This window comes from Ostrea edulis, chromosome 6 (assembly GCF_947568905.1).
Source record: "Ostrea edulis chromosome 6, xbOstEdul1.1, whole genome shotgun sequence".
Classification (NCBI taxonomy): Eukaryota; Metazoa; Mollusca; class Bivalvia; order Ostreida; family Ostreidae; genus Ostrea; species Ostrea edulis.
The window spans coordinates 73,672,466-73,683,908 of NC_079169.1; the positions used below are offsets into that span (position 1 = coordinate 73,672,466).

The 11,443-nt window shown below is 36.4% G+C and overlaps 2 long non-coding RNA genes across 2 annotated transcripts; one reads left to right on the forward strand and one right to left on the reverse strand.

Moving 5' to 3' along the window:
• Positions 1–231: 231 nt before the first annotated feature.
• LOC125683733 (uncharacterized) lies at positions 232–7,105 on the reverse strand. Its single transcript, XR_007373091.2, has 3 exons — positions 6,447–7,105; positions 6,259–6,300; positions 232–598 (listed from the first exon to the last, which is right to left on the reverse strand). It is a non-coding gene; the product is annotated as an uncharacterized LOC125683733 (long non-coding RNA).
• LOC125677415 (uncharacterized) lies at positions 1,959–4,374 on the forward strand. The gene is made up of 2 exons (XR_008796017.1): positions 1,959–2,252; positions 4,135–4,374. It is a non-coding gene; the product is annotated as an uncharacterized LOC125677415 (long non-coding RNA).
• Positions 7,106–11,443: the final 4,338 nt, after the last annotated feature.

The following is an 11,443-nucleotide window of genomic DNA, read 5'->3' on the forward strand; positions in this document are numbered from 1 at the left end:
AGATATTTATATTTATCTAATGGAAATCAAGTTTACTACCGGTATTAGAATGCATTTATACTGACCTGCAAAACTTTCCCCATGACGTCCAATTCTTTCCATCGTCCAAAACAACGATAAAAACTGCAGGATATTTCCAACTTGTATGATTTCATGCAAACCGTAAAGGTTTGTTTGTCACCGGAAATACTCAAATCTCGCGTCATCTCGTTTGCGAGCTTACAGCCCCTATTGCTTGTAGGATTTATGAGATTGATCACTGTTCGTTATCTTCACCTTGCATTGGTGCAGTAGAAGTGTTAAAAAGTGTTAGAAAGTAGTAAAGATTTAAGAAAGCAGAGAGTAAGAGCTTCAATTGTGTTATAAAGAAATTAGGAAAAATTAGGTTGTTTTCATACTAAATTATATATAACTCATCCCCAACCATCACCATCCATACATAGCATTTTAAACATGTCATGAGAAATATAAAGGGAAATGTGCATAAGAAAATAAAAATATGTGCAAAGCAAACTAAATATATATCTATCTAAGGCATGTTAATGTATATATAAATTGCTATTCTGGGAATCAAACCCATGTCCCCTTCTTCATAAGCCTGAAATAAATTAAAACATCTTCACCTAAAATTGGTATTTCAACCGTCTGTCACAAAAATGTAACACTAGTTCAATATCTTGCAATTGCTGCAATCATAAAATGCCAAAATAAGACTAACTAGAGCTGTCTCAAGGATTATGTAGCTTAAAGATCTCTGCTATCTAGTCCAAATTCCCAGGGCCTAAGTCTTATGGGAATGTTTATATAAGGAATGAATGCTGTTACACCTCTGGTTGAGAACAATAATTGTAGTGAATATGAAAATCCATCAACAGTCCAAGCATAAAATTGTCATGGATCAAAAACATTTAAATTCTCAATTCTATGACTTTATGTTCCTCCTCCAATTCAAGGTTTTGTCCTTTAATTTTTTTTAATTTCTGAGATACATTTCTGAACTCTGTGACCTTGACTTTTGTATTAATGACATTTGTTTCTGACCTTGTTAAAACAATCATAGTGCAGGGTTGTTACACCTCTCAAAGTCACAAGTATCATTCATGTCTTCTATAATCTTCTGAAGTTTTTTTTCCCACAACAAAGTTATGGATATAGCAAGAATTTCATATTTATAAAACTGGTGACCTTGACCTTGTCTGAATAATTGTGTTAAATTTTGACAAATTATCAAAATGAAAATACGAGGTTCAAAAATTAAAATGGTATGCACATTAAATCTACTAAGCTCTAAATAAAAAAAAAAAAAAGTATTAGTTTCAAAGATCATCACCAGACAAACAAAAGTCTACAGACAAATTGACAGAGAGACAGATGGACAAGATGGGTTCAATATACATGTATCCCCAAACTTAATTGGGGGGGGGGGTATAAAAAAGTTATTGACTTGGATAATATATTGCTGGCCTGAGTAACCATGTGTGTACATTCTTTTAAGTGGTATCTCCTGTGTGCTGTGTCTATTTCATATTTTTTAAAGTTTTAACTTGAATAGATTGTACAGTTATTAAAATAACTAGTAATCCTAATTGTTCGCGAACAATTAGAGGTCTTTCCACCTTTTCTAGATTTGTTTCTTGACCTTTGATCTTGATCCATTCTTCAGTAGGTCAAATGAGGCCAAAAAAAAAAATTATTTGGCTAGGAAAGAAATTCAAATTTGCCGCCTAAATTTGAGTGTTGAAGTGTGTTCAATGCTTGGTTTCGCATTAAGTACCCGTCAAATTTTTGGGGGGAAAGGGGTGTGGGTGTTGGATAGCCAGCACATATGCACATATCAGGTAAAAGTGTAATAGGACTTGTGCAGGTGTTTGGGGTGACTTTAGACCTGTTAGATATGATATTTGGAGGTGCAAAGAAACCGGATGTGACATTTTCAGAGATTGCTCATGCATGCTGGGAGTCTATTAGCCTCATGTTGATGTTGAGAAGATGATAAGAGTCTGTGCACTGGATTTTACTGTGTGTGTTGTGGATTGTGGAATTTAATATACAGTTTGTAATTGCTCATCCTATGTGTTCTCATTCACGGAGACAATGTCTTTCAGTCTTTTCACCCAAGGAGGCATGCATATACGGATTTAGGCTTTGACAACAAACAACCAAAATGGCGGCCGGTGAATTAGAAAGTTTCTGAGTGCATGTAGGATATCTGAACGGAGAATAGGAGTACTGCATCCCATCTGATCCTGCAGGTAAGTGTTTATTTGTTTACAATGACAGTCGGGATGGAATGTCAATGAGTTCAACTGTCGAGTAAAGTTGCATCATCATTATCATAAAAAAAACAACAACAACAACTGAACTTAGTCTTTATTTTGATGCACTGGCAGACATTGATATCTTCTTTTCTTGAATGCAATTCATGTTTGATTTACAAGACAGTCAAGAAATGGAAGAAATGGGTGTAGGTCAGATGCGTAGGTGTAGGTCAGATTAGCTATAGAATCCTGTTGTTGGGCATGAGACCGGTCAAAATAGTGTATAAACAGCTGATCACAGACAGATCACTTGAAGGGTGGGGGATTTCTTCCTTGGGGACAACAGGCATGATGTGTGGGTTTGCCTTACTCGTGGAGACTGACCCCTGGGTGTGTGTGACCTTGACCTTTGACCTTGACCCACTTTCAAGGTCAAACCTCAAAAACCCATGGGAGAGAAAGTGTGACCTTGACCTTTGACCTCATTTTGAAGGTCAGAGAGGTCACGGGGCTTCGTGCCAGTGGTCCCGCGTCCCTATCTACATCCGTGAAAAAGTTGTGGGCTAGAATGACGACGTCGGAGACTTTCGGGGGCGAGAACCGTGCTTCAGGGTTCTCGGTTTCCCTCGGTCAACTTCTCTGTGCGAGAGTGTTTTATCTTGAATTCGTCGGTCAAGGTCTCGGGTCTCCACGACTTGCGGTTTAGCAGGAGTAGCGATAACGGGGTTTTTGACGTTAAGTCGCCGACATTCGCAGAGTGGTCAAAGTTCAGAGTTGTAATTCGTGATACCGAGACCGGTCTAGAATTCCATGCTGACCCATGTGATATTTCGATGCTATCTGAAGCGTGAAAGAGCGTATAAAAAGTGCCATTTTCTGGCCATTCTGGATGACTTTGACCTTGACCTATTTTTCAAGGTCAAGGTCACCCAACCCGTTCCAGTGGGTTCGGTGTCTCTACGACGAATACTTTAGGAGTCAACAATTTCTTACGCAGAAACCGTTAAAACATGAGGGGTACTAACTTCCTGAAAGGGTCCTCGAATCCTTTGGTTGAATTCCCATGTCAATTGGACCAAGTCACCTCTATGTTTTAGAAAAGGTCGGATGCTCCTATCATTCACGGTTTTCCAGAAGAACCGATAACAAGGGTTTTTCGCGTAACGTCCTCTAAGTTCGTTAAAGGTCAAAGTTCAGTTACGCAGGGTCAAATCTGAGCATGTTTTGAGATGTCGAAAAGGATGGTCTACATTGATTTTCGATAAGTCTTAAGACGTCAAAAGCTTCTCGCGGCGGAAAGAAAAGAAGACAAATAATAATAACTAGTGATCCTAATTGTTCGCGAACAATTAGAGGGCTTCCCACCTTCTAGCGGTTTTTCAGTAGTGTTGAAATGCTAAAAGCCCCCCCCCTACCCCACCCCACCCTCACCAAAAAAAAAAAAAAAAAAAAAAAAAATGGATTTGGCTAGAAAAGAAATTCAAATTTGCCGCCTAAATTTGAGTGTTGAGGTGTGTTCAATGCTTGGTTTCGCATTAAGTACCCGTCAAATTTGAGGGAGAAAAGGGGTGTGGGTGTTGGGTAGCCAGCACATATGCACATATCAGGTAAAAGTGTAATGGGACTTGTGCAGGTGTTTGGGGTGACTTTAGACCTGTTAGATGTGATATTTGGAGGTGCAAAGAAACCGGATGTGCCATTTTCCTAGATTGTAGTAACTGCTGGTGCATGCTGGGAGTCTATACAAGCCTCATGTTGTCAGATGTTGTGAAGATGCACTGGATTTGACCGTGTGTGTTGTGGATTGTGGAATTGAATATACAGTTTGTAATGGCTCATCCTATGTGTTCTAATTCACGGAGACAATGTCTTTCAGTCATTTCACCCAAGGAGGCATGCATATACGGATTGATAGGCTTTGACAACAAAGAACCAAAATGGCGGCCGGTGACCATTAGAAAGTGTCTGAGTGCATGTAGGATATCTGAACGGAGAATAGGAGTACTGCATCCCATCTGATCCTGCAGGTAAGTGTTTATTTGTTTACAATGACAGTCAGGATGGAATGTCAATGAGTTCAACTGTCAAGTAAAGTTGCATCATCATTATAAAAAAACCCAACTTAGTCTTTATGTTGATGCAGGCAGACAATTGAATCTGGCCTATGTCTTTTCATGAATGTAAATGGAATTCATGTTTGATTGACAAGACAGTCAAGAAATGGAAGAAGTGGGTGTAGGTCAGATGTGTAGGTGTAGGTCAGATTAGCTAGAATCCTGTAATTGTTGCATGGCATGAGACCGGTCAAAATAGTGTATTGAAACAGCTGATCACAATCAGATCACTTGAAGGGTGGGGGATTTCTTCCTTGGGGACGACAGGCGTGATGGGTGGGTTGGCCTTACTCGTGGAGACTGGCCCCTGGATGCGTGACCTTGACCTTTGACCTTGACCCACGTTCAAGGTCAAACCTCAAAAATCCTGTTGTTGGGCATGAAACCGGTCAAAATAGTGTATTATAAACAGCTGATGACAGATCACTTGAAGGGTGGGGGGTTTCTTCCTTGGGGACGACAGGCGTGATGGGTGGGTTGGCCTTACTCGTGGAGACTGGCCCCTGGATGCGTGACCTTGACCTTTGACCTTGACCCACGTTCAAGGTCAAACCTCAAAAACCCATGGGGGAGAAAGTGTGACCTTGACCTTTGACATTGACCTCATTTTGAAGGTCAGAGAGGTCACGGGGCTTCGTTTAAGTGGTCCCGCATCCCTATCTACATCCGTGAAGAAGTTGTGGGCTCGAACGACGACGTCGGAGACTTTCGGGGGCGAGAACCGTGCTTCGGGGTTCTCGGTTTCCCCCGGTCAACTTCTCTGTGCGAGAGTGTTTCATCTGGAATTCGGCGGCGAAGGTCTCGCCTCTCCACGACTTGCGGTCTAGTGGGAGTAGCGATAACGGGGTTTTCGACGTTAAGTCGCCGCCTTTCGCAGAGCGGTCAAAGTTCAGAGTTGTAATTCAGGATTCCGAGACCGGTCCAGAATTCCATGCTGACCCATGTGATATTTCGATGCTATCTGAAGCGGGAAAGAGCGTATAAAAAGTGCCATTTTCTGGCCATTCTGGATGACCTTGACCTTTGACCTTGACCTACTTTTTCAAGGTCAAGGTCACCCAACCCGTCCCAGTGGGTTCCGTCTCTCTACGACGAAGACTTTAGGAGTCGTCAATTTGTAGGGGACAAATCGCAAAACATGAGGGGGCATTAACTCCCTTTAGGGGACACCGAATCCCTTCATTTGAAATTCTTCGCTTCTACTCATTGACCTCTATGCTTCAGCAAAGGTTTCATCCTCCTATCCTTTACGGTTAAAAAGGAGTAGCGAAAACAATGATTTCTGCTAACAGGTCCGATAACTCTGTAAGGGGTCAAAGTTCCATGACGCAGGGTGAAATGTATTCGTTTCTCAAGAAGTGTTTTAGGATGGACTCTAAAGTTTTTCGATAAGTCTTAAGACGAAAATTTTTTTTGACGGCAGGAAAATAATAATAATAATAAACAGAACAATAACAATAGGACTTTCCACAGAAAGGTGGAAAGCCCTAATAAACAGAACAATATCAAAAGGTCTTTCCACAGAAAGGTGGAAAGACCTAATAACAGTGTTAAGATGTTGTCTCTATAGTTGTATATGGCTGAACTGGAAATACTGAGTGACAAAATTAGAGAAAAAGATTTAGTGTGACTGTGTCAATGTTAAACAACTTAAAATACCCTGGTACTAAAGAAATTTTTATTGATCAATGTTTTCCAAAGGAGGAGCCAAAGGAACGGTGTATTAAAAAATAAGGATGAAATCTAACTTCCACAACATTTTAACATCACATTATAATTTAACAAATGAACAATAAATAGTGACATATCTTAATTGATAATTTTCAAATGAAATTTAAACAAAAATTTTAAAATGAAATTTATTCTCTTTTTTGTAAACTACATACATGTAACTGGTCATCTTTCAATATGGGTGGCAAAAAGTTTACCTGCACAATAAATAAACCAACAATTCTGATATGTGACACAATTACTATTCAGTTACCGGTATCTTCATTATTTTTCCATTCATGTTTTGATATATGTGTTTGTATTCATTATAAAGTAAAGAGCATTGCGCTGTTAGGGGACTTACCTGAGATAGGAATAGATGAGGCAGATTCTCACCAATACAATGGACAGGTGACCAGAGTGTAATCTGTCAATTGAAAATCATTAAGAGTTTTAAAAATGAAAAAGAGCATCAATAAAGTATCAATAAATCCCTGAAATCAAATTGGTGCATTAAATTAATTTTTGGAATATGCCTTTGAGGAAAGTTTGCATAAAATATGTTGACATTCCTTTGATGTAAATGATTTTTGTAAACACTAGACAAATGACCAGTTAGCAAGGGCCAGATGGATATTGATGTAAGGGTGAAGTTTGATAAAGGGATGAATTTATGATAATTCAATAAAGAAAAAAATCATGAAGGACATTTAGAAGAATGTGAAACAGCAACTGTGTGATCATGAAAGACTGATATTTCCTAAATGACAGAAAAAAATAATTAAACTTATTTCGGATCTGCCTATCCTGCGATATATGTCACTATTCTAATGTCAAGACACCTTTAAAAATTGCAATCACTTCAGTAGCTGAAGATTTTTACATAATAATTATAAAATGATTTGAAATTGGCAATGATCTGGGACCGAGCCAAAGGCTGTATTTATATTGTAATTTTCCATTAATTTTTGAAAATTTTAGACGGAAATATAAATTATTGATTAGATCTATATAAAAATGACCAAAACCAAAGTATTCTTTTTTTTTTTCTTTTTTTCTTTTTTTTTTTGATGTTTTTACAGTGGATATAATTCAGGGCTCGAAATAATTGATGGCCAGCTGGTCTGGGGCTAGCTAGTAAATTTTGGATATGGGCTAGTGCCTTGTAGAAAGCACGTCCTTGGGACCAGTGATTATTATATGCATATCAAAATTCATTCATAGTCGGGCTAGTTCAGTAGACAGGTTTATGCATCCAAGATCTATTTAGATACAAACAATTCCTTGTTTTGTTAGGTTGTACTAAGAAATAACAATGTAAATTCAAAATCACAAATATATCCAAGAACTATGGAAAGCCAAAGGGTTCAATATTCTATCTTTGTAATTATGTATTTGTTGTTCCTAAATGCGCCATCGGTTCAATGTAAATAGAAAAATGTTAATCGTTATCTTGCCATTTGTAGTGCATAACGGTATATTCGTCATTTGAATTGCGTAAGATGTAAATGGAATATATGTTTGTGTAGATGCGTAACAAGTGAATGCATTATTTATTTAATGTCAATTTGAAATTGGATCTTCGTCTTCCGTAGTTGAGCATTTGCACATTGTAGTTTGTTAAGCCTATGCGAGTTGTGGTAAATGTGTTTTGGTAATCCGTCCGATGTTAGATCGACATTCGCATTTGCGCAACTCAACATTTGTAAATTGTTCTACCATTATGACGACAGAGGGCGCGCGCTACATCGTATCTTTTGGGAAACAGACTATAGAATCATATAGGAGGACCAGTTAACACTCGGTCTAGCACACTCAACATTAACCAGTTGGCGCTAAAAGTCGTTGAAAATGTGCTGCTGAAGTAGTTTGATCAGAGTCTTGATGTAGAACATTGTTGTAAGTATCAATATAGATGACTGGACTGATTTTTTCCATGAGTTTACTTTAAACAAACAGTGTATGCCATTTAGTAACCATATACCACGAGGGACGTTACATTTATTTGTGCAAGACCAAAAACTCTGGTACATATTTGCTTTGATTGGGATTGATTTTCGTTTTCGCGCCCCTTCCCCACCATTTTTGCATTGCTATCACTGAAATACGTAATTCACAATATTAAATAGTTAATATGTACATTGGGTAAGAATCCTAAAACACGCAAAAACTATTCTGGTTTCATAGGCGTCGGAAAGTGGGAGGGGGGGGGGGCTAAACCAACAAAAAAGTTTCTACGTCGTTTGGGGGGTGGGGGTGTTATTATGTCTGTCTTTGCAAAAAAGAGTGGGGGGGGGGGGTTGGGGTTGGGGTTGGGGTTAAGCCCCTCCCTAGCCCCCCGGTTCCGACGCCTATGGGTTTTATATTTGTAAACAAAGTGAATCAGTTATCATTTACCAGTTGTTTTCATTAAATGATAGCCAACCATGAATGTACATGTAACATATTTAAAGTTTTTATGTAATAGACCAGTCGGGCTATTTATCCATAATTTTTACTAGGCCAGACCATAAAACCAGTAGCCTGAGCCATGGCCTAGATTTGAATTTTAAATTATTTCCACAAACACTTGTTTCGTATCTGATCACCCCCTTCTTTTTCTCTCCACAAGATAGCTAACTCAATTTCAGACACACCAATTTCAAAACTCCTATTTTTGTTAAAAATGTATCATTAATCAACATTACCGGGGATATTTGAATATAGTTTAATTTGAGATACTTTTCTCTTGTCAAAAAAATTGTTCCAGTTGTCCCCTGTCAAGCCTCTTTATTGTAAACCACTCAATTTGTCTGTTTAACGTAGTTCCACACTCCTGTGACGTCATAAGATTGTGCAAAGTCAATAATTTATTGACTGGAACATAAATTTTGTTGGAGTCTTTTTCAATAGTTATTGTAAAAAATCTTGTTAGCCATAAAATATTTCAAAAGTCTTAGTTATATTTGAATAGTCAATTATGCGTTTCAAAATATTGAATCCAAGGACAATAACTCTGTTTTCATTAAATTATTTATCAAGTCCATTATGCAATAGATTTCCTATATTTTTCACAAACATTTTACCAAGGTGATAAGGAATTATTATCTGTGTCTTTTCATGAAATTACATAAAATTTTAATCCATGAGTGGTTTTGAATAGCTTAGTTGTATGGTGCCAGATTTAGGGTTTTTATGGGGGTATACATACTCTGGAAGCTATAGATTTGAAATTATTAAGAAAAGGTATGGATTTTTTTTCATAAATAACTATAACAGATGTACATCTACTAATATAACCAGAAAAAATGATATGTAAACCATGCTATAAGGAAATTGTGTCCATATTTGTTTGTTTTTTAACATTTTGGAGAGTAAGGCTAATTCAATAATTTTGCACTTATTATACTAAAACTTGATGAACATAGTGAAAATGACATGTGTTTTAGTTCTTGACATGTTTCCTGATAAATAAATGCAATTTAAAATTTTTGTTGTTGTTTTTATTTTAAAATAACAACAGATAACTGTTTTCAATGAATTTCATAAAAATCTACATAGGGTGCATTACTTCAGTAGTGTCTGTAATGAAAATAAATCTGGAAATCCTTAACTAATTTGCCTTTTCTCATTACTCTGAATGTTAATCTATTGATTCCAAACGAAAAAATGCTACCTAAACCCCAAAAATCCAGGACTAAGGACCCACCTTAAAGCAGAGAAAGAAACATTATCTTTTTATATGATAGTCTACCTGTTAGAGGTTATTTATAAACCTTGTTGGCCACATATAGAGTCCTTGTACATATACATGTATGTAAATATACGCTTCCTAGACTCTAAATATTTAGAGGATGTAGAAGTATTCTTGCGCTTAATTTTTTACTCAAAGCAAACACGAGAATAGAGGGGAATCAACTGAAAATCCCAATGATACAGTTAATTACACTAAAAAAAGAGTAACAATTCCATTTTTAGTGTAACAATTGCCCTGTTAGGGAATTGTGTTCAACATTTAAACAGTCGTAGTGATGAACCATCGGACTATTTTTTCATGATTGATTATCAGTATAATCGGACTCACTATAATTGATTAATTTCAAGTATTAAATTGTTTATTATTAAATGAAGAATGAATTGGTAAAAAATTTGGGGTGATTTCTGAAATGCATTTTTGATGTATTTTTTATCATTGGATTCATTTATCAAATTAATACTTGCGAATTAGTTACATTCACAGAAAATAAATCAAGAAAGCATGAGAATAAATCACTTTAAAGGGACTGGTTCACGATTTTTGATAAAAATATTTTTCATTTTTGATGTTAAACATTGAAAATATAACTCATTTAATGTTGACAGCCAACATTTTGACCTTCTGAATGCAAGAATGATAGCAATATTTTAGCCTTAAATCTGTGTTATGTAAACAAAGACTCGAGTCATTTTATGTATACAAACAAACAAGTGAAATATTGATTTTGTAATATAAAGCATCTTAATTTTGCATAATCACAAATTTTTACTTTTAGATAACACGTTTCACCCCAAAAATGCTTGAAATGTGAAAGATATAATAAACTTAGATCGATATCCATTTCTTTTGAAAATTTCGTAAACAATAACATATCACAATCTTTGCTTACAAAACAAATAATGAACTCTCTAAACTGATCTCTTTTGTGATAATGTATAACCTTAAGTTTTATGTGAAATCTTTTAAACACATTAGACAGTAGATTTTGATCATTAAAAGTGAAAAAGAAAATTTTGAGGAAAATCGTGAATCAGTCCCTTTAAGTTATATTTTGATTAATCGATTATCAAAAATTTTAATAGATTATCTATAATCGGGGGCCATTTCGATTAGATAATCGAATTTTTCTATTAATCAGTACATCGGAGGAGGAGAAACTCTACTTATGATAAACAGAAGGAATGAAACTCATAGTAAAAATATGGTATGAATTTGCTTATCAAAATATCTTCCTCGCACAAAATAAAATAATACCTCGGACTTCGAAAGGCCGGGAAAATAATAGCTCTGAGGGAATGTCACATAAACTGGTCCTCCAATATGATTCTATAGTCTGTTTCCCAAAAGATTCGATGTAGCGCGCGCCCTCTGTCGTCATAATGGTAAAACAACGAACAAATGTTGAAATGCAGTAAACGAATGAGCAAATTCGAATGTCGAACTATCATCGGACGGATTACCAAATTTTTTTACTGTAACTCGCAACTGCAACACTGAAGAGTTCCGATAGTTTAGGACGCCTTCAAATAGATTGATTAAATATTACACTGTTTTCTTTTTATTGCTTTTAATTTTTATGCTTAAATGCTTTGTACAAAGTAATTGTCAACCAGTAAGTTCTGTAT